This window comes from Canis lupus, chromosome 19 (genome assembly GCF_003254725.2).
Source record: "Canis lupus dingo isolate Sandy chromosome 19, ASM325472v2, whole genome shotgun sequence".
In the NCBI taxonomy this organism is placed as follows: domain Eukaryota; kingdom Metazoa; phylum Chordata; class Mammalia; order Carnivora; family Canidae; genus Canis; species Canis lupus.
In genome coordinates this window covers 51,014,534-51,039,677 of record NC_064261.1, presented here as the reverse complement: position 1 = coordinate 51,039,677, position 25,144 = coordinate 51,014,534, and the positions used below count along the sequence as shown (strand labels likewise).

General features: G+C 35.0%; 1 protein-coding gene across 20 annotated transcripts in view; it reads right to left on the bottom strand.

Annotated features, from left to right (window-relative positions):
- The window catches only part of MBD5 (methyl-CpG binding domain protein 5), a 435,973-nt gene that overhangs the window by 115,195 nt on the left and 295,634 nt on the right, over positions 1-25,144 (bottom strand). For 14 of the 20 annotated variants that reach the window (XM_025431590.3, XM_025431683.3, XM_025431701.3 and 11 more), the window contains exon 4: positions 24,977-25,098. The exons of the other annotated variants lie outside the window; for them this stretch is intronic. The gene's annotated coding sequence lies outside the window, so the exon portion shown is untranslated. The remainder of the gene's footprint in view (positions 1-24,976; positions 25,099-25,144) is intronic. 20 annotated transcript variants of the gene reach the window in all.

The following is a 25,144-nucleotide window of genomic DNA, read 5'->3' as shown; positions in this document are numbered from 1 at the left end:
GGACCCCGGGATCATGACCTGAGGCAAAGGCAGCTGCTCAATCACTGAGCCACCCAGGTGCCCCTGATTCCAGTTTTCGTAAGGCAGGAATCAGAAAACTAGAATTCCCAGACTGTCTTACAGCTAGGTAAATAAATACCTTAGGTTCCAGCAATCGAATTCAGAGTGTGGCTTGCAACTAGAAGCAAGTAACCTGAGGATGCAACTCCTCTTGGAGAACTTGATATGTTGGTGGCGATATCAGGTTGTTTGTGGATGACAGCTGCATTCAGACTGATGCATCTTAAGTGCTTGGTGCCAATGCAAAGTGTTTTGCTACAAGAGCTTCTGCAATATGCTTGTACAATGTTACTGACTGGGTAACTTCAGAGCGGCTCTCTGGTCCTGCGGGAGTCTATTAGCTACCCAATTAATAACTTTCAGCATGTCTTCTTTATTGTTAAAATGGCCAGAGAGGATTATATTATTTGTAATAAGGAATCTTGACTGATACAAAAATGGATGGTTTAAAAAGATTTCTTTCCTAAACTCCTTAGCTGCTAATAAAATTACTGAAGTATCAGCAGTAAGCCTAAGACATGCTATTAAACTATGGTGTTTTGGATCTGGTGCTTACAATATTCTCATTAATAACATGTATAATACTTTGGAAATAATGCTAAAATAAAAATCCAAGGCTATGGCATTCAGGATCAATATTTAACATTAATATTTATATGCAGTAGGCATTATATAATGGTAGCTTAGATGTTACTTTGAATTAAAAATAAAGTCATTATATTGGAATAGTGATCAAGTATTCAAAATAGTTTTGTTTTCTAGTACATCTGCCTGAGAGATCATCTTCTTCAGTATCCCAACATCCTGAAAGGATGTACTACTCTGTTTTCCATACATCAATTTCAGGGCAAGGGAACAGACTGGTCACCTTCAGGCTCTCCTACTATAGGAAAACACTAAAATGGAAGGTCACTAGGGGCTAAGCCTTCATTTTCTTCTCTTTAATATCATTTTAAATTTTAGGTTTCACTTAAAAAGTTTTCAATCGGTACTTGCTAATTGTAACTTATGGAGGTTAAAAAAGTAAAATAAAAATAAGACATCTTACTAAGACTCATAAAAAGAAATACAGAACCTGCTATCATATTGCATGTTCTCCAAGAGTCTTTTACAACGTAAATGGTAAGATGATTGAGGGTTATTAAATACCTACATACACATTCAGAATTGTTCTATCTGACTTTGTAATAAAAAAATACAGGAACACATGCAGGTTTATGTGTGTAAACACACTCACATATACAAAGTAGATTCTTATTTCTGTGCAACAAGTAAACAGGCCTGTGTGCTATGTACTAAGCTTTGCAACATTCTGGTGTGGCAAACTAGCATCTAATAAGGTTTTCTGACATAATCAAATATTTCAGTATATTTTGTCAGTAAGGTAATCAGCTGAACCTAGATTCAACAATTCAAAAGGAATTTGTGCACTGAAAAAGGAGAGTGCGGAGGAAAGTCGCAAAGTCAATAATAGTATTATGAATAATTCTAATCAGTACTAAAAAAAGATTGAATCACCTGATGACTACTGTATTTTATTTGGTTCATATTTTCATTAAGGATCTTCCCATAAATGTAACTGGTTTGAGGTCCCCCCCAAAAGTGACTTGCATTTAGATGGAAGCTTATCCATCTAATTCAGCCAGCATCAGTATTTATATAATATCAATACTGTTTGAGATTTTTCAAATCTTAAAGGTTCTAACACACGATGATCCAGAAAGTCTTATGGTTTATCAATTATTGAAAAGATAATGGATGTAAAGTATAATAAAGGAAAGCAAAAATGGCACTTGTATAGCCTCTTTTTAAAAACAAATAAAGAAGAACATGTTTGTATTTTTCCCATATCAGATATAAGTCACCAAGGATCATTAGGTCATTATCTGGTTATTCAATATGTGCTTTTCACTGTTATGAAATACTACCACTGAGGAAGAGCTATTATAGCCTGAATTGACTGAAATCTACCAAAGTCATGCATAGAAAAAAAAATAAACAAAAAAATCTGATCAAAGATACTATCTCTTGAAAAAAGATTTAGTTGAAAGATGGTTTCTACAAAGACTGGATTCTTCAAATATATGACCTTTCCTTATGTTTTCACACATACTTTTGAAAATACTTTTTTTCCATGAATAAAGATGTTAGTTGAAACATAAGGATACTATCTCTTCTGCTCCCTGAAAAATTTATATATATACATATATGTATGAAAGTATTTATTTATTATTATTTTTAAAGTAATCCAATGTGGGGCTTGAACTCACGACCCTGAGATCAAGTGTTCCAGGCTCTACTGACTGAGACACACAGGCACCCTTGCTCCCTCAAAAATTTGAATAGTTAAGCCTATTAAAAAAATTAGGTCTGCTTGTTTTCTTATGATATCATAGAACTAATTTTCAGTGTTCACTAAAGTTTGTTTTTACCAAAGTTAAAATTTAATTTTGTATCCATATCAACATATAATTCTTTTAAAAATTAGGTAAGGACTATATCCAGCTAAACTATGTGTTTATTCCAGTATGCAACTACAGGAGGTCTTCATTACACTCGAGAGAGCTAATTAGAACAACTGCTCAAAGGCTAAACTGCTGTTCCTCAGTTACCCTGCTAGCAGAGCTGCTGGAGATCGGAGGCAGAACTGTAGGAAACGATAATGGCTGCCCAACCTCTCAACTGCAAGTACCAGTGACTTTCCACTAAGTCTTTTTGCATCCATCAAACTCCTCAAACTTCTTGAGCCCACTACATCTTCTTTCGTTACCCACTCCACTTGAGTTCATGTTCTCTTGGCTCACCTTTCTTACCTTTCATCTTAATTTCTGTGTTCCCACTTTTTCTTGTGTTTAAAAATCTCTCCCTATGTTTAAGGTTGTTTCTAAATTCATAATTGCTACTTTCCAGAAACACTGCAAAATAATACTTTTCTACTGGTGATGATTCACATTATAATAATGATTTACTGGTCTCCACACCCAAGGATGAAGGTAATGATCCAACAATATTAGTAGGCCATGAGTTGGAGTTGGCTATTTAGTAGTAAAGGATGGGATTTTCCTTAATGAAGCCATATTATTCTCCCTGGGTACCTCAGAAAGCCAATGGTATGTATGAGTGGTATGGCCTGAATTGATATAAACCAGTTAACTAGAAAGAGCCTAACAATCAGAGAAGTAAGGCAAATATTTTTTAGGAAAAAAAGTCCACTATTAACATTTTATTTTATTTTAAAAGATTTTATTTATTTATTCATGAGAGACAGGGAGAGAGGCAGAGACACAGGCAGAGAGAGAAGCAGGCTCCATGCAGGGAGCCCGATGTGGGACTCGATCCCAGGACCCCGGGATCACACCCTGAGCTGAATGCAGATGCTCAACCACTGAGCCACCCAGGAGTCCCTTCACTATTAACATATTTAACACAAATGACAAGATTTGTTCTAACACTTAGCGTATCACAGATACTCAATAAATTGTTAGTGTTAATGAGACTACTGTTTATCTTGAAATATGCTGATTTGGATCACAAAATTCATCTCATATATTTTTAATCCCATCTTTGGTAACCAAAATCACTGACTTCAAACAAAACAAAACAAAACAAAACAAAAACCAAAATCACTGACTTCCAAAACTACTCAGTATAAGTTAGGAACTCTTACTACATACCCTGATAACACATTGTACTACTTTTATCACATTTATTATACTGCATTGTCATGGTTCAGAGTGTGCTTGTAGTAAGTAACTTGAGAATGGGGATATATTTCTTATGCTTGCAACTTTAATCCAATCAAAGTACTTAGCATGAATGTATATGATTTATTCTGAATGAATAAATGAATGAATGAATGAATGATTGAATAGAAGCCAAAGCAGCTTTTTTTTTTTTTTTAAACAGGGCATTCAATCACTAGAAAATTTAATACATTCTTTTTTTTTTTAAGTTTTTAAAATTTATTTGTGATAGTCACACAGAGAGAGGGAGAGGCAGAGACACAGGCAGAGGGAGAAGCAGGCTCCATGCACCGGGAGCCCGACGTGGGATTCGATCCCGGGTCTCCAGGATCGCGCCCTGGGCCAAAGGCAGGCGCCAAACCGCTGCGCCACCCAGGGATCCCTACATTCATTTTTTTAAATAGAAAGGTCACTAGATGAATGAGAGTCTTAAGAGAGTCTTAATACTGGCATTATGAAGAAAAAAAATGCTGGGAAAAAAATTACTTTTACATACCCAATTGAGCTATTTCTTTGTATCCAAACCAGTTAGGAGATTAGAGGACCAAAAATGGCCTTTGTAGGAAGTGTAAGAAGATGATAAAATCATCTGAAGTGACATAGACCTTACCTTGAGATTCTGTGTCTTTCTTTCCCACTCTGAATTACGAATTTCTTACTAAAAGATCAGACAATTTAGAGATGCTTTAGCAAAATTTTGAAAATCTTAAAGTTCTGGAATTAACCTAGTATTTATAGCCTAGCTTCCTAGAGCATTTTTTCCCTCCATCTGCTGGTTGTTGATATCGTATAACCTTATATTCAGATTACAGAAACACAGCAAGAATGAGTTTCTCTTTTTTAATATATTGCAATAAAACTCTGGCTTCAAATCTTGGTGTGAGACACTCACTAAAAAAATCTGAATGAAAGAAAAGTAGGTCAGTATTGGAGCTGAATCCTTTCTTATGTAAATAAGAGCTCCAAGATTTAATTCTATAAAATAATTTTACATGATGCCACATGACCATTTTCTCAAATAAGTTATACAGTCATTAAAAGGGCAAAAGTATTATTGACATGTTTTACATAATACATTTTGAATGGAGACTATAAAGTTCTTAATGGAATTAAAAAAAAGAAACTAAAATAAAAACCTAGTTTATTTGCTGAAATGCTTATACATTTTACCTTTCCTTAGAAAGCTATTAAATTTTCTGTGAGGAAACAATCCTTCATCTCTTTTAATATATACAATGTTAAGAGTTATAATATTCTTTCTTACAGAGAAGCATCAAAACAATTTTAAAAGCCTGCTTCAGGGGCGCCTGGCTGTCTCAGTCGGGAGAGCGTGTGACTCTTGATCTTGGGGTCATGAGTTTGGGCCCCATGTTGGCTGTAGAGATTACTTAAATAAATAAAAAACTAAAAACAAACAACCCTCCCCCCACTTCAAACATACATATCCATGCATACTTAGTCCTTCTTAGTTTACCTCTTACTTAGATTTTTAAAAAGATTTTATTTATTTATTTATTCATGAGACACACAGAGAGAGAGGCAGAGACACAGGCAGAGGGAGAAGCAGGCTCCATGCAGGGAGCCTGATGCAGGATTTAATCCCAGGATCCCAGGATCACGACCAGAGCCAAAGGTAGACACTCAACCATTGAGCCATCCAGGTGTCCCATCTTTTACTTAGATTTTTGCTTTTGGTTTAGACTCTTGTATTCAAAAATTAATCAGGTGATATCTGAATCTATGACAGTCTTCGTCTGTTGATTGTCTACTAAATGGTAAATAACTTAAAAAAATTTAAACTAAAGTACAATTTAGTCCTCTGGATTTTTCTTTGACTTGCCAACTCTCAAGGTCAAGCAACTAGTAAGTAATATTTGACTCCTGAACAGAAAGCAAATATTAATTTGTTTATGAAGACTATATATCTTATGAATACAAAGAGGACAGAATTTGAGAAAGTAAAATTATGTTTTATGTCTATATATATAAGTACATACATAATATGTGCAAATAACATACATACTATAAATATATATTAGTGCCCAGTGAAAAAATTGTGATGCACTCAAAATATTAAAAATTGAGATTGTTTTAATAATTATCCCACTTTAGAAATAAAATATATTGTAGCACTTTATGACAGAGTAAGTATCTAAAACTAGGCAATTTCTTAATAGAAAGTCTTTTAAAAAAACATGTTTCTCAATTCAATACATAATCTATCACCTTTATAGAGTGGTGACAATGATTTATTATAAACTCTAGAGGGCAAGAAAGGTTCCTGGACAAAGCTTTTGTTATACTTAAATTAGCCAGGTAAAGTGGGGCATGAAGAATAAGTAAATGTGTGGCAGGTGGGCTGGAGGTTGGGGAGAGAATAGAGGTAGTGGTTTTTTTTATGTGTGTCTTGAAATTGCTGCCTATTGTACATCCTCTAAAGTGCATTCACTTAAAATATTAATACTCTGAATTCATATGGTACATTTAACATAAAGAGTTTAACATGTTCACAAATATACTATCAATGACCTTTTCTTGAAGGAGGGAGATTATTAATCATCATGTTAACTTTGCTTCATAATTTTATCAGTTTGGACAAAGAGCAAGGGATATATCTGGCCTTTTTCCTTATATACTTGGAACAACTGACCCATTAAACCGAAGTTAGGTTTTACCTCTCGGGGGCGGGGGGCATACTCAAACTCAAGAAAAGTGTTACAACTTTTTATTTCAGTGTAAGTCAAACTTAGAGAAAGGTTGCAAGAATAGGATGAGTAACTCTAGAAACTTCATCCAGATTCCTTGATTGTTTACATTTTGCCCCATTTGCTTTATCATCTAAGTATCTAATTTCTTCTTTTGAAAGTAAATTGGAACAATATGCCAATTCACCTCTAAAAATTTCGGTAAGCACTTCCTTTGGACATGGATATTCTTTTACATAACAACAATATAATTTTTGAAATTAAGAAATTTAATATATCTAATCCAGAGTCCATAGTCAATTTTCAATAATTGTCCTGTAAAGCCCTTTGTAGCATTTTGTACTTGCTTTTTTAAACCTATGGGCCACGATCCAAAACATTATCACACATTACACGCAGCCGATTAAATCTCCTTAGATTTTCAAGAGATTTTTAAAGCTGATAAAATCCATCTTAAAAATGGAAACTTCTCTGCCTTTGTCTTTTTGATCTTGACATTTTTGAAGAACACAGGCCAATTATTTTAATATTTAATGTTCCTCATTTTGGGTTTATCTGATGTTTCCTCTTGATTAGCTTTAGGTTATGCATCTTGGTGGGAATACTGTAAGAGGCAATAGTTTTTCCTTTTCCTGCACATCCTATCAGGAAGCACGTGAAATGTTAGTTTAATCCAATATGGGTGGTTTTGATTAGTTTGTTGATGGGATGTCCCCGTCTCTCCAGTGTCAAATTACTGTTTTCTTTATAATTAAAAAGTGATTCGTGGGAAAATATTTTGAAACTGTTCTATATAAAATTTAGTTCACTAATTGTAGCATCTGTTGATGATTTTCTAACTCCATTACCCCTTATATTAGTTGGCATAAGGAAGAGGTTTTTCTTCTCTCTTTAATTGATTTATTCACTTACATTAGTATGGGCGGATGGATTCTTATTTTATTTAAGATGTAATAATTCATTATTATCATTATTTATTTTGCTGTTCAAATTGTTTCAGATTTGGCCAGTGAGAATTTCTTCAAGCTGACTTCTATTCCAAATATTTTTGCAAGTAAATTTTTCTTGAAAAACTCCCATATTTCACTCTATCCCTAAAGATATAAAATATTCTTCCATCAGTGTTTCTTTTTTCAGAGCAGAAAGTTACTATAATGTCAAATTCAAAAATGTTCTGGAAGAACATGCTAAGGATATGATACTGACGATTACTAAATTAAGTGATGAAAGCAACTGTGCTCTTATTTTGGAAAAGCTATTTCTTCTTTTGCTATTATTTCCTTAGAGTTGTAACGTATGCAAATTTTTAAAGTAAAAAATAATATGCACATGATTTTAGAGTATTTTATCTAGAAACCATAAAGACTAACGCTATAGTAACGACTTTAACAATCTTTAATACTCTACCCTAAATACTGTAAAGTCATACATATATTATTTTTAATTAATTAAAAACATCTAACTAAATGTGGAGTTGTTATTAGAAAATGCTGCAACCTAAGACATTTTTCAAATAACACTGGTCCTTCACAAGCACACAGGTGGTTATAAATGCACATCTTCTTTTTCTTTTAAGGATTAAAAATGTAAATAGATAATTTAAAATCATTGAATATAATATCTCAGAATTACAAGGAAGTCTGAAGTATATTCAGTCCTATAGTTCCCAAACTATGCTCTGAAGATCACTTAATACACAAAGTATAGATATAGGGTAACACAGAAAACTTTAATACTATATCCATCTTTTGGAAATTCACAATACACATTAATATAGTATGAAAATTTGCTTAACTTTGTTTAATCCAGAATTTCCCAAATTTCAGCATGGAAGTTAGAATCTTTTTAGAAGTTCACTCTTAATATCTAGATAGGAAATTAGTAATCTTTTCATTTTTCAGAAAAGAACTATCTTTTATAATGTCTCATATATAGCTGATGGCACATCTGAACAGAAAATACAAATCTCTTGGCTACTAGAGTTTTGTTGTTGTAACATGCTGCTTCCTTTTTTTTTTAATGATTTTATTTATTTATTTTTCATGAGAGATACAGAGAGAGAGAGAGGCAGAGACACAGGCCGAGGGAGAAGCAGGATCCCTGCAAGGAGCTTAATGTAGGACTCCATCCCAGGACCTCGGGATCACATCCTGGGCCGAAGGCAGAAGGCAGGCTCAACTACTGAGAAACCCAGGCATCCTACTGTTTCTTGTCTTAACATAAGACCACTTCTGGATCTTTTAGTTGGAATCATTTGCCAAGAATTAGTAAGAGCAGAATATACTTATAATAAAATATGCTTTGAAGTTCTTGTTGATGTCTAGTTACTGCTGTTCAAAATACAGGATCAGTGGTTCTATGTTGTGGAGTCTAGTCTAGCTTCCATGACTTAACATACTCCGATCTTTAAAAATAAGTAGCTATGGTACTTTGTCTGACTATATAGGTAATGTCAGCCTTTCTTGTATCAACAACTGGATCCCGTGCAAGGTTTCAATAGCTATATTAATAAATACTAGACAAATTCATTCATTCACTCAAACATACACTCTACATTCAAAAATGGCTTTGCAACCAATTGGTTCATTGAAACACTAACTACACAGGATAGTTAGGTCCCCAAAATGATGTCCTGAAGAACACAGCTTCAAATGATGGGATTTGATATGATGCAATACACTGTCAAGGTCAAACAAGTGTGGGAAATGTTGGGTTTAAATTTTTTTAAAATTTATTTATGATAGTCACAGAGAGAGAGAGAGAGAGAGGCAGAGACATAGGCAGAGGGAGAAGCAGGCTCCATGCACTGGGAGCCCGACGTGAGACTCGATCCCGGGTCTCCAGGATCGTGCCCTGGGCCAAAGGCAGGTGCCAAACCACTGCACCACCCAGGGATCCCGGAAATGTTGGGTTTAAAGAAATTTCTCCCACTAGGACTACTCAGAAGCTTTTTTTTTTTATTTTTTAAGATTTTATTTATTTATTTATGAGAGAGACACAGAGAAAGGCAGAGACATGGGCAGAGGGAGAAGCAGGCTCCTCTCAGGGAACCTGATGTAGGACTCAATCCCAGGACCTTGGGATCATGACCTGAGCCAAGGGCAGATGCTCAACCACTGAGCCACCTGGATGCCCCTACTCAGAAGCTTTTATATGATAAAGGGTGTGAATTTTCAAGAAAGAAAAACATTAAGGATGAGTGTGTGTGTGTGTGTGCACGCGTGTGATTTTAATTCCCCCAATTTACTCAACTGAATCTCCCCACCTTCGTGATAAAGCTCTTAGAAGACTGTCCTATGAAATACCAGTTTGGGAAACGCTGATTTGATTAAAAAGGAAAAAGAAATCATCTAGGCACAGGAGACAAGTCAGAGTTAGGTTTACTGTTCAGTTATAGTAAGTTTCTAGTCTTGATAAATCTCTCATGCCTGCTCCTTCAAAAAGGTATTAATGTGCTCTGCCCACACTTTCTGTTCAGAGTCCTGCTTCTGGGCTACTCTCTTATAGCTGTTTATTGTTTTTATATTGCATCTCATTCTGCTCAGCTTCTGCCTCACATAGTTGCAGCCCTTACTTTTTTCTGTCTCTCCCTCTACTTCCCATTTGATTCTCAGCCCTGGGTTTCCAGATTATGGCCTTAGACTCCTTAATACAGAATCTGGCCATCTGCCCTGGTACTTTGTAATTTTCCCTGGCTATATAAAAAAAACTCAGGAAGTACTTTGGCAAGTAAGTCTTTTTATCATCAGGAGGACAAAAAAAACTACATGGTTGATCCTTAGCACATCTTTGCTTTAATTTTATTAGCTGAGAATTATGATGTAATCTGTTATTTCTTCTACTTTATAATATTTTTGGAATGAGCAAAGAGAAAACAAATGAGATTCTTTCAGTATATATAGGGCTCTCTACTTGAAAGTCAGTCACCTGTGTACGTACTTTAACTCATTCAATGCTTTCCTTTTAGGGTTTTAAAAGACGAAAGATTTATACGATCTGAAGAGAAACCAGAGTATTCAGGGTTTTATATTTTACACAGAATTGTTAAAAGGTGAACTAGCTTTCTACACTAAGAGAATACGGCTTCCTGAAAGTAAAAGCAGACTTTTTGAGAGATGCTCTACACCAAATTGACAGATGATAAAATTAACTTCTCCTGATGAATATAATTTCATAAAGCAGACTCTAGATACTATTTTATTTTTTATAATTTAACAGAGTTCACCCCAAATTAGGAAATGAAAACTAACTGCATCTTATTGGGGTTAGATTTCAAAATTAGCAGACTACTATACTAGGGTAAATAATGGGGGGAAAATCCATAGAGTCATATCTAACATGATATAACATTTACAAATGGACAATGATTATATGTTCATTTTCTGGAATATAAAGGCATTATGTTTTATTATTTGAATCTTTTTAAACAATATTTTAATGCCACCTTAAAAAAATGATTGTGCAGACTTTCAGGTATCTTTTAAAATACCAGCAATATTAAACAGTGTGCATCCTGTAATTCTAGCATGTGGAACCAGAATGTTTCTGAGGCTTCACAGTAAATATCAGCAATGCAGCACACTCTACCTCGATTTTCAATATCTAGGTCACATGGATCACTTTGAATACTGTGAATAGGGAAAAAAAACAAGCAGGAAGATTTTTATAGAGCTAAGAAATCATAACAACATTCAAATTATGAAAAAAAGCATAACATGGTTTTTAAAATAATAATTCCTATATAAAATAGAAAATAGTGTCCTAAAATGAATTTCTGATCTATTATATAAGCTGAATAAAACCTTTGAGGAGTATTATTTACTTAATAAAATATCTTTTGTTTTTACTGCTCCCTCAGATGTGTGTGTGTGTGTGTGTGTGTGTGTGTGTGTGTGTCCATGGTGAACAGTCAGGAACGGAGAAGAAGAAAATACGGGAAATAAATGTACTGTTAATCAAAAAGCATATGCAATTTAGGAAAAAAAAAATCCTACAGTTGTTAACAGTAATCAGAAACTAGAGCTTCCACTTACAATAAAGGCAAATAGGTATGATAATGATATCTGAAATTACAATCTTTATTTATATGAAAGAGACATTGAAGGTTGACAATATATTTTAATTATGAAAAATGCACAGGGATTTGTTAATTTTTCTTATCCATAAACATAGAGTTGCAGATATTTAGAGCCTAGAATCGTCTTTACTGTAGTTTTTATATTTTCCTTGAAATCTACTGAATTTATTAGGTAATGAATTTAAAATTTCCACTTGCCCCTTCCCCAAGTTATTACATGAAGGACAGGGAGTAAATGTTTCTCAGCAAAATGAGAGACTCTCATAATATATAATAAAGCTCTGCTACCATTTATAATTTTTATACGTGTATAGCTCTTTTTAAGAGAGACAGAAATGAAAACAACTTGACTGAATGCATTTTTCTTAATCTATTCGATAACACCAGAGGGAAATCACACATGCGTCAGCACAACAATTAAGACAGGAAACACTGAAAAACTACATTTAAATGACTAGGATTTATAGAGATAGAACTTTGATAAAAAGATTGTTCATATTATAAAGACTTGGCTATAATCGATGTATATTATTTAACAACACTAAAGCTTGCAAGTATCTTTTAATCAAGCACACAAAGGAGCTGCTTAAGCCTGCAAGAAAGCAGGGAAAACACTTTTTACATACAGCATACCGTTAGTTGGCAGCAATTCTCTTTAAGGCACCCAAATTTTCATACAGATACAGGTTAGGGGATTTGGATTAGAAAATTTACTCTAGTTATGGAGATATTTTAGAGGTGGTTTAAAAATGGGTCCATGGTCCTCATATGAAAACTCCACAGTGAATATCACACTTTCAGTTTTTCCCCTAAGGTCAAGAACCAAGAAAAGGATTTCCATTCTCACTACTTCTATTCAATATAGTACTGGAAGTCCTACCCTCAGCAATCAGAAAACGACAAGAAATAAAAAACATCCAAATTGCTAAGGAAGAAGTAAAACTTGCACTATTTGCAAATGACATGGTACTATGTAGAAAAAAACCCTAAATATGCCACCAAAAAACTACCAGAAGTGATAAATGAATTCACTAGCCTCTCAGGATACAAAATCAATGTACAGAAATCTATTACATTTCTATATAATAATAATGAAACAGCAGAAAGAGCAATTAAGAAAACAATCCCTTTTACAGTTACACCAAAAATAATAAAGTACCTAGGAATAAATTTAACCAAGGGGGTGATAGACCTGTACTCTGAAAACAATAAAATATGGATGAGGAAAAGTGAAGAGGATGCAAAGAAATGGAAAGATTTTCTATGTTCAATGATCAAAAGAACAAATATTGTTAAAATGTCTATACGACCCAAAGCAATCTACAGATTTAGTACAATCCCTATTAAAATACGAATAGCATCTTTCACACACCTAGAACAAACAATCCTAAAAATTTGTATGGAACTACAAAAACCCCTGAATAGCTAAAGCAATCTTGAAAAAGAAAAGCAAAGCAAAGCTGGAGGTATCACAATCATAGATTTCAAGCTATATTACAAGGCTGTAGTAATCAAAACAGTATGGTAATGGCACAAAAATAGACATATAAACCAACAGAACAGAATGGAAAATCCAGATATAAACCCACAATTACATGGCCAATTAATCTTCAACAAAGCAGGAAAGAACAGGGGCACCTGGGTGGCTCCGTGGTTGAGCATCTGCCTTTGGCTCAGGTCATGATCCCGGGTCCCCAGGATGGAGTCCCGCATCCGGCTCCCTACAGGGAGCCTGCTTCTTCCTCTGCCTCTGTCTCCGCCTCTCTTTCTGTGTCTCTCATGAATAAATAAATTTTTTTTTTTTTAAAGCAGGAAAGACTATCCAGGGGGAAAAAGACAGTCTCCTCAATAAATGGTGTTGGGAAAACTGAACAGCTACATGCAAAAGAACCAAACTGGTCCACTTTTTTACACCATTCACAGAAATGAACTTGAAATGGATTAAAGACTTAATTGTGAGATCTGAAACCATAAAAATCTTAGAAGATAGTACAGGGAATAATCTCTTTGACATCAGTTGTAACAACATTTTTCTAGATACATCACCTGAGGTAAGGGAAATACAAGCAAAAATAAACTATTGAGACTACACCAAAATAAAAAGCTTCTGCACAGCAAAGGAAAGATCTAAAAGGTAACCTATTCAATGGAAGAAGATATTTGCAAATGACATATCTGATTAAGGGTTAGTTTATATAACTTAATACCCAAAAACAAATAATCCAATTGAAAAATGGGCTGCAGACATGAACAACATTTCTCTAAAAAACAAACAAACAAACAAACAAACAAAAACCCTATACGGATGGCCAACAGACACATGAAAAGGTGCTCACCATCATTCATCATCAGAAAAATGCAATGAAAACCAGAAGGAGGTATCACCTCACACCTGTCAAATGGCTAAAGTAAAAAATACAAACAAGTGTTGGCTAGGATATGGAAAAGAAAGAATTCTCTTGAACTAATGGAAGGAATGTAACCTGGTGCAGCCATTCTGTTAAATAGTATGGAGGTTCCTCAAAAAATTAAAAATAGAACTACCCTACATACCAGTAATCGCACTACTGGATACCTGCCCCCAAAATACAGAAGCACTAATTCAAAGGGATACATTCCACGTCTATAGCAGCATTATTTACAAAAGCCAAATTATGGAAGCAGCCTAAGTGTCCACTGATAGACGAATGCATAAAGGAGATGTCATATACATATGTATTATTCAGCCATAAAAAGAATGAAATCTTTACCATTTGCAACAACATGGATGGAGCCAGAGAGCATAATGCTAAGTGCAATGAGTCAGTCCGAGAAAGACAAATACCATATGATTTCTCTTATATGTGGAATTTAAGAAACACAACAAACAAGCAAAAGAAAAAAAAAGAGAGAGAGAGAGAGACAAACCAAGAAACAGACTCTTTGACTACAGGGAACAAACTGATGGTTACCAGAGGGAAAGTGGGAGGAGGGATGGGTGATTTAGGTGATTTCGATTAAAGAGTACACTTGTGATGAACACTGGGTGATGTATGGAATTGTACACCTGAAACTAACATAGCACTGTATTTAACTAAAGTGGAATTAAAATAAAAACTTAGTTAAAAAAGTAAAAAATAAAAATGGGTCCATAGAATAAGGAAAAAGGGAAACAATGAACATTATACATTTTATCTCATTTTAGCCATCACTGCCACCCTCTAAGATAGGTTTTTGATCCTCATAGCTGTTTTTTTAAAATTTTTTTTTATTGGAGTTCAATTTGCCAACATTTAGTATAATACCCACTGCTCATCTTCCCAAGTGCCCCCCTCAGTGCCCGTCACCCAGTCACCCCAAACCCCCGCCCACCTCCCTTTCCACTACCTCTTGTTCATTTCCCAGTTTGGTGTCTCTCATATTTTGTCACCCTCACTGATATTTTCACTCATTTTCTCTCCTTTCCCATTATTCCCTTTCACTAATTTTTATATTCCTCAAATGAATGAGACCATATAATGTTTGTCCTTTTCCGATTGACTTATTTTACTCAGCATAATACCCTCCAGGTCCCTCCACGGGGAAGCAAATGGTGGGTATTTGTCGTTTCTAATGGCTGAGGAATATTCCATTGTATACATAGACCACAGCTTCTTTATCCATTCATCTCTCATAGCTGTTAATTTACATAAATTAAAGATTATAAGACTATAGAAGTTAAAGGTTGGTTTAAGACTAATTTAGTGCTATTCTATGTAAAATCACATTTACATTCAATGATAAGTGATGGGATGGTCTGAAATGATAGATGGAAAGCATTGCTAGAGTAGTTAGAGATTTGATTATTTCTGAAGAAAGTCACTTCTTTTTTGGCCTGGGGAATTGTTTATTATATTGCTATACATACTTTGTTAATATATTTTATAATGTAATAATACTTATATTTTGCTTTTAGTAGGAGAAAGTATTTAATTTCTTTCTAGATTATTGTATTTTATTAAATATTAACCTGTTTATTTTTTATCTAAGAATGTACTATTTACATCAGTATTTTAATAAATAGATCTATTATCTATATCTTTTGCTAAGTGTAATAAGAATCACATATAATTAAATCAGGAAAACCTAGTCTGTTAGTTGATGCTGCTATAATTAAACTTCAGCTACAGTGAGTATTTTATTTTTAAAAAAGATTTTATTTATTTATTCATGAGAGACACAGAAAGAGAAGCAGAGGAAAAGCAGGCTCCCCGTGGTGAGCCCAATGCAGCACTCGATCCCAGGACCCAGGGAACACGACCTAAGTCAAAGGCAGACACTCAACCACTGAGGCACCCAGGTGCCCCTAGAGTGGATTATTGATCATCATTTTTCTGATAGAAATTTGCAAGGGCTTCTAAAGATGGTAAATAGACCATACATGTTTTTACTTCTAAGACCTGCAAAAATGATAGTATTGGAATAAAAAATAAATAACATCACAATGGATGGGCTATGCACAGATGAGAGATTTCAAAAAATTAATGTGAGCTAGAAAACAGAAACACTGCAGCCTTGGGGCACAGGAACCACAGCCTGGTAGACATGGAGTTGCAGAAGCTAAGACAGGACCCATGGATCTGTAGAATCAGAGGGAGATTCAGGAGGTGAATCTCACAGATACTTGGTAAGAGGACAGTGAAAGCAGGAGGGACAGGTGGGGCTGAAAATGGGGAGATTAACTGAATATTTGTATAAGGAACAGTCGGCATCCACATCCACTGAATTCCTAAAGCAACAATCAACAGGTTCCTCTTGGAGGAAATCAATCCTAGACCAAAGAATAGCTTTAGGGGCTGGCATTTAGGGGACACGCCACTGCAAAGGCTAGTTCCCTGGCCTAATCACCCAAAACATCTGAAATCAAGAAAAGCTGTCTTTGTATGTAAATCTCCTACTAATCAGCTGTTTATTGTCTAATTGTCAAATATGAACCTTTCACCAAGAAATGCCAGGTATTTAAAAAAAAGCCTCCTGTGTCAAAGGGAAATACACACAAGCAAACAGGAAAAAGAAGGTGAACAGGAGGAAATGGGTAATTTAGTGAAAAAAGGGAACTTTAAAAAGACCCCTACCTCGTATCCTCAGGGACAGTGAGCAGAAATCATATTCGCGAAATAGTAATAATGATAATTGTAATAGAGGTGATAATAGTAAATATGTATAAGGCTTACTCTATTCCAGATTTTGTTCTCAGTGCTTTATGTTTAGCAGCTCATTTAATTCTCAGGACTCTGAGATAGGCATACTATCATTATCTCCATTTCAGGTTAGGACAGAGACACAGAATTTAAAACTGCTCAAGATCACAGAGGTAAGTGTGGGAGACTGGGATTTAAACTCAGTCTGGCTCCAGAATCTGTGTACTTAATTACCACCCTTTTCAACTTAAAATAAACAAAACCCCAAGAGAATATGAAAGACTCTTGGAAAATAAAAACAAAATTTTATATTTCAACCCTCCTACAGATTTCTTTCTTGGAATGGAGAGCACTGCATGGAAGTAGATTTAAAAAGACAGCATCATAGAAAAGATGAGACATTCGATGTTCAGCCATGTGGTACTTCATAGAATAACAGAAGTCACAGAAAGAAAGAAGAAAAAATAAAGAAGAAAAGGGTGGAAATTACTAAAGAAATAATACAAGATAATTGTATCTTGTATCTCCGGTGATCACACCGGAGAAGGGGTGTACGAAACCCCTCAGATGAAAATGCTCACTGAATACAACAGAAAAATATAAACAGAAAAAGGCTTATTACTCCAAGATACATCATCACCAAGAAAAGCACCAAGAAAAACAAAGAAGGTGCCCAAAAGTTGCCAAGCAAAAAAACAATGAGCTGCAGGCTCACGCTGGTGTTAATGAATTTTAGAAGACTGAACCATCACTTTCCAAGTTCAGAGAGAAAATTATTTGTGCTCTAGAATTCCAGAGAAACTAGAATTCAGAAGGAAGCAGTTAAGTAGGCAAGAGCTTCTCTTCAGTATATTCTTTTTGTTTTGTTTTAAGATTGTATTTATTTATTTATTCATGAGCGACAGAGAGAGAGGCAGGGACACAGGCAGAGGGAGAAGCAGGCTCCATGTGGGGAGCCTGATGCAAGACTCGATCCCAGGCCCGGGATCACACCCCGAGCCGAAGGCAGACGCTCAACCCTGAGTTGAGCCTATTCAGGGGTCCCTCTTCAGCCTATTCTTTAAAGATGGTGCCTTTCCTATAAGGTTTAACACAATGATCATTAAGAGTTCCAAAAAAATAAGTTAGAAGCGGTACAAAATGTCAGTTTTTAGACAGTGTCTCATGTGGACCAGACGGTCAAAATATGGCACCTTCAAATGTGAATTCTCCCTTTCCAATACTGATGCACACATGCCCACCTCTTCCCTCTTCCCCCAGTGGGGCCCTGCTCCCAGGCCGGCACCTTTGATGTTAGAATCTGGATATATCTCTAGTGAGAATAAAATAAAAAAAGTTTTAAACATGTGAAAGTTAAAAAAATTGTCATTCAAATATATTAATAGAAAGTTGCTGAGGGATATGCTTTATTAAAGGAGGATATACACTGAGAAAGAGAAAAATGTAGGTTGTCTGCTGTAGTGCCAATGAAAAGAGCAGGAAAGGGAAGCCAAAGAACGGTGGCTGTGTAGCCAGAGTATGTAAGGCTCCAGAAGAGTAGTTCCCAGGGAAAAACAAAAAACAAAACACAAAACAAAACACAAAACACCAGAGCATTTTATATGGTGCAGAGTTGGAAAGAATTGGGAATATGATAAAGAAAAATAATGAAAAAAAAAAAACAAACAAAAAAGGAAATAAGAAATTTTAAGAAAACGGAAAAATTGCTTAAGTAAAGACACAAAGCAAAGAAGACTGGGATGATAATCAGTCATTGATTAAAATGATTCTGTATCAGAAATGGTTCTAGCTGTCAAGAATATAGTGAGGAGGGGAAAAGAACAAACAAACAAAAAAATCAAACAAATTAGTTAAAGTAGATGATAATCCTTGTCTTCCTTCTTGAAGCGATAGTCAAGAATGGGGAGAGTGACAATAATTTCAAAAATTAAATGAAATAAAATATATAATCTGTATTAACAATAAGTGCTACGGAGAAAAACACAACAAGGAAGGTACAGGTAGGATCCCAGGTAGAGGAGTTGCTATCTCTAATAACATGGCCAGAACAGCCCTACTGGGAGCTGCCACCTGGGCTGAGTACTTAAGGAAGGGATGGAGAGGGCAATGTAGTCATCTGGGTGAGTGGAGGTTCCAGGTGGAGGAGGAAGCAGCAAATGCAAAGGGCCTTTTCACACAATCATGTAAATACTTAATTGTGGTTATAAAATAGATATAGGGACGCCTGGGTGGCTCAGCAGTTGGGCGTCTGCCTTTGGCTCAGGGCATGATTCTGGGGTCCTGGGATCGAGTCCTGCATCGGGCGGGCTCCCCGCAGGGAGCCTGCTTCTCCCTCTGCCTGTGTCTCTGCCTCTCTCTCTGTGTCTCTCATGAATAAATTAAAAAAAAGAAAGATGTAAATGGCATCAATTTTAGAGATACAGAAATGAAAGTACTGAGGACACAGAACCACGGAGGAGGTGAGTGTACTAATATCTTCATCTGACAAGTGGGTCCAATCCCAAAGTGGCACCTATAGTTAAAGGTATTCATTTATTAACCACAGAAAAACTGTTACAACAGAAAAACCAGACAGAAAGATAAAAGTAACTGAATTATGGTAGACAAAAAGTAGAGGCAGACTGAGTGTAGAATGCCTCTTTTATTTATGTGTGTTAATATATGATGCCTAAAAGTGATAAATAAAAAATCTGAGGCGAGGGGAGCCTGGGTGGCTGGTTGGTTGGCTGTTTGCTTTTAGACTGGGTCATGCTCTTGGGGTCCTGAGATTGAGAACCCTGTTGGGCTCCCTACTCAGCGGGGAGCCTGCTTTTCCCTCCCCCTTTGCAGCTCCCCCACTGCTTTTGCACACACTCTCTTGCTCTTTCTCTCTCTAATAAATAAATAAAATCTTTAAAAAAAAAATCTGAGGTGAAAGCAAATTACTTTTTACTTGAATACATGAAGATATCAGAAGGCAAAGCAGAAAGAGAAGTGAGGCTTAGGTGGGAGAAGGTGATCACACAACTGATTTTAACCAAGTGTGCAAATGTGATTTACACACACGCCTTTTGGAGGTCTATTACTCTTAGGATAAATATCAAAATCCTAAACAAGGCCTACAGGACCCTTTCTGTCTCACCAGCCTCATGCTCCCTCCCCTGAACTCTGCTCTGGACACACCTCCCTTGCATTTCCTGAGCAAGCAAGGACCGCTAAGCTTCTGACATTCTATCTCAAATGCCTCTGGCCCAATATGCTGCACTCCTGGACTGACTTATTCATTAGGACCAGTAGGCACAAGTGCCTAGAACCCACAATACTCTTAGGGGTCCCAGAAAAAGTTTTCTTTGAAAATAAGAAATAAAACCCTTTAAGGTCAAACAAAAATACTTTAGTGTATCATATTAACATATTTATCTCTATACCAGTATGATTGCAAAATACAATTTTTAATGTTTCTTATGGAAGAAGGGGACCTTAAAAGCAAAAGTGCCTACTGAAGTTGTTAAAATGGCATCCACAACTCTTTTAAACATATTTACATAATAGATGAAAAAGGGAGGGAATTAACAAAACAAAATATTTACCTAATTCACCTAGTATATGGAACACTACTATACTGTAGTATTAATACCAAAGTCATAGTGTAGTCCTTGAATCTCCCTTTCCCCAGTTCTACTGACCTAGTGACTCCTACTCAACCCTCAGATCTCAGCTAAATTGCCCCTTTTTCAGGTGATAAGGGACAGGTGGGGCTAGGTAGGGAGAGACAGGTAGGGGCTACAGGATCAGGCTCACAGAAATCCCAGAAATGCTAAGGCATAAGGAAACCAGAGATAAGGGAACAAACCAGACCACCCTGCCCTGGGCATCAGAGGTGGGGTCTTTCTATGGCAGTCACATTGTGGCCACAAAGAACGACCAGACCTCAAAGAGTAAGTAAGCCCCTACGATGTTATCACCAGTCCTTACACAAACCAAGACATCACAAGAATAATAAGGCCACAAGCTCCTTGGTCAGTTCTAATAAAAGACCTGTCAGGGGAGGTCCACATCGGCAATCTGGTCGGGGGCCCCTATCACTCCTGAGAGCTTGTTTTTTCTGTATCTTTGCTTAATAAAACTCTATTGCTGTACTCACTCTCCTTCGTCTGCGAGATTCATTCTTGAACTCTCTGAGAGAAGAACCTCGCTCTCCTGCTTCATAGGGACCCTGGCTGATTCTCCTAGACAATATGAGGTCCCTATATATGTTACCCCATCACCTTGAAATACAGAAATGAAATAATTATGTAAATTTGCACTTAATAAAGTCAGGAACTGTGTCTACCTCGTTACCACCATATCCCCAGCACAATACCTTGTATTCAGCGATGTGAGATCCTGAAAGACAGAATTTTCTATTGTGGCTCTCTCAAGTCCTTGGCTCAGTTTTCTGATCCTAGATTCACTACTATTTAATCTCTTATTAACTGTCTCTTCATTTTAAAAGTGGGAATAATAATGGGAGTTATGAATTAGAATGAGTTAGAACAGTGCCTGATACACAGTGAACCTCATTTAAAGTCTAGCTATTAAAAAAACAAAACAAAAAAACCCTACCCTTTCTTTGTGTTATTAGATTATTACTACTATACTACTATTTTTATTACTATTATCATCATCATATTATTCCATATGCTGGGTGAATTAGATAAATATTTTGTCTTGTTAATTTCCTCCTTTTTACTATAATGTAAATATGTTTAAAAGAGTTGTGGATGCCATTTTAACAACTTAAGTGACAAATTTTTGGGAAAAAGTTAGAGCAAATAGCTATAAAGACAGAAAAGAACTGAAGTTGTGGTAACTAAAAATACATAATTATCCATGAATTCAGGATGTCAGGGCTTTCAAAATATCCATACCCACCAATTGATAATTTTACATGATAAGATCAGGCTAGAAGAACATTTTTAGCAAAGAATAGTAAATCAGAATTCTCTTAAACATAAATTTCCATGAAAATCTAATAAAAATGAGAAGTAGAATTTATTATCTTAAAATTTTTTTTTTACCTATTTCCCTTAAATGGATGCTCTACAGAGTTGAACACAATTTTCAATAGTGATATTACTTTCTTGGAGTTATAATTTTTTATACATAATTCCTCTGCACGTAAATAAAAATACATACCCCAAAGCAGTAAAAATAAAATAAAGCAACAGTAACTGAAAAGCCTACCAAGGGTTTTCATTTCGGCAAACATTTATCTTACCATCTAAGCTTCAGACTCCAGAGATGACCCTTGGGATAAAATGACAGACTTAGGGTTGATTCCCACTGGTATTTCAAACAATACGGCACAACCTGAGGACCATTTTTTGAGGATAAATGACTGGCTAGGAGCAGTGCAGTCCTGAGGCTTTGCCTGGGGCCTATGCTCTCACCTAATCATTATTCACAATCCCCCAGAAAAGCCTCCAGCTAAAATTGTGATTGCTATTTAGGACTAAACTTGCAAATTCAATTTGGAAAATCCTTTCTTCGTTCATGATTTCATTTTTTGTTTAATTCATGTGCACCTTTAGATATCAACTATAGCAAGCATTAAAACCTAGAGCCATAGTCCATCTGTTTTGAGTGTTACTTTCTTTACCAATTTATAAAAAAGAAATTTTAATAGCAAAAATGCCTAAGGACTACATTGTATAATATATGCAATTAAAAATGTAAAGTCCTCAAAGGGAGTATGAAAAGCAGTAGTATGATAATAAACAAGAGTTCTGCAAATTTAGAATTTTGTAATAGAGTTCTCATAAGCCATTTTTCATTTAAAAAGCCAAAACAGTTTTTATGAATGCAAAAATGAATTGAGGGATGCAACAGTCTCTGAAAATCAGGGAATAAGCTAGAGTCAAATCAAACCACAAAGTTCTTTAATTAGGCCTTTCACTTTTTAATTAGGTTTTTTTTTTTTTTACTTAGTTGTAAAAAAATATTTTTTGCTGTCTATCCTGCCAATATATTCTACTCTTGCTCTATTTCTAGGATTGACCATTGCAACTCTCTCACTGTTCTTCCAGTAATTCTGTCTGCATTAGTTGATAGTGATGCATAATTTCTTACTGATTATAACACAAGAGTCTCCTCTCTAAAGACCAGCAATTCAGAATGAGGGCTGTATGTCTCAGACTGCTTGAACTAGATAGAGTCAGATTCCTTATCTCTATAAAGGGGATAATAATGAATGTTACCTCGAAGTACAAAGTGACAATAAGTGAGACAACTGAGAGTATTTAGTAGATTGAGAAAATGAAAAAAAAAAAACACATTTGTATGATTTGGGACAAAGTTGAGTCAAACTCTCTGCTCTTTTGTTTTCTCATTCATAAAATGAAATAATTAATCCAAAGTTCTTTCTTAACTATAAAAACTTACATGATTTTACTTAGCTTTTGCTAAGGTTAAGACTTACTTTCCTTCTCTCTTTTTAATGTGTATTGACAATTCTGTTTCTAGTTGGGACTCATTTGCTTTTTGTAGCCTTCTTTGAATGAGAACCACATGTGATAATATTCTGTACTCCTACTGGCCCTAGTAGTCATGGGGTATTTTCCTAATTGCTTATGATGAAGTACTACATTATCAAACTCCACAGAAGATCCTGAGAAGGTATTGCTTCCTTCTGAACTTGTACTTTAAAAGTGAATCAGACATTAATTATATATAGTATGTAAAACTTGTTATGTTTCTGGAGAGGCATATGTAAAGTTTTACTCAAAAAAGCTAACCATATATGGCAAAAATGAAGCCCATAAAAGCAAAACATATCAAAACATTAAAAAAATAAGAAAAAATAATTGTATTATATGTGACTTGTAGTGTTAATATTCTTAATATGATTCTTGACTCTTATTAATAAAGAAAAAACATCAAAGACCCCCAAGAAAAATTTGGAATGGGGCATAAGTGAGATAGGCATAAAAAATATAAAGGATAAATAAACAAAGATAGACATATCACTACTAATCAAATAGATGAAAATTAGGATGCCATATACTTTTCTTACTCAAGACTTATTTAAAAACAAGAAACAAAGATTCCAGATTTATTTATGAAAAGACTATAGAGAAAGTGGCATACTGCTGGTGGAAATGTAAATTGGTAGAGCCTTTCAACATATTTTTACTTTGATTTACCACTTCCATTTTTAAAAATATACCATAAGCTAGCATTTTCCAAAGTTTTCAGATGTTATTTTTGAAATGTATACAATAGCATTTAAAAAGTTTTCCTTTTTTAAATAAACTTTATTTTTCAGAGAAGTTTTAGGTTCCCAGCAAAATTGAGTGCAAAGTACAGCAATTTCCCCATATTGTCCCCTGTCCCCATACGCATATAACTTCTCCAACTATCAACATCCTGCAGACAGATGCTATTTTAAGAAAGGATTCCAGAGCCAAATATATATTTGATTACTAAGACCATTGTATATGACTATGCATTGTTATTCTCCAAGATGGTGAATAATAGACAGTGGTTCTTTATGTTATAGGCGATGGAACCCTTTCATCAGAGAGCATGATTAGGAATTAAGGCTCTGCAACTAGAAACTGTCTGAAAAAAATCATTAGACACAAGTACAAAGAGGTATGTAAAAGAATGTTCACTGAAATCATGTTTAACACAGGAAAAAAACTGGACAGATCCCACATACTCAATAATTGGAAAGTGGTTACATAATTTGTGTTATATCTTTAAACTGGAATAGTATATAACCATTAATAATAGAAATGCAGAGGATATTTACAGACATGAAAAATACTGCAATAACTGCTAAGTAAAAGAAGCAATCTAGCCAAGGAGCACTTATATTCTATTGTCCCTAATTCTAATCATAATAATTAGATAGATACATATATTATGCATTATATACATTCATATCAATAAATTCAAAAAGACATACAACAAAATATAAAGAGTAATTATCACACAGGGGCAGGATTACTATACTTTTCTGTATTGCCTTATCTTTTTTACAATAATGAACATTTATTAATTTTATAATAGAAATATTTTTCATTTTATTTATATTTTTTAGAAATATTTTTTAAAGGCTATGTGTTTATGTGTCTTTACTGTTTTGGGGACATCTGCTATTTTATGCTATAGGTATCAGATGCTTGTCACATTTAATAAAAATTAAGTTCACAGTCAAGAAAACTGTAATTATATAAAGAATTCATAGATAGAAAACACAATTCCTACCTTCTGGAGAGAAACTGATAAAAACATAACAAGTGCTGCGAGAGCCAGCAGCGTAATGGAGGCAGTAAATCTCTAGATGCTCTATGTCTTTACGAGTCCCTATAAGGGAGTACCTCTTCTCTCTGTAACAGAAATAACATAAACACACACATTTATTTAAAGGAGCAG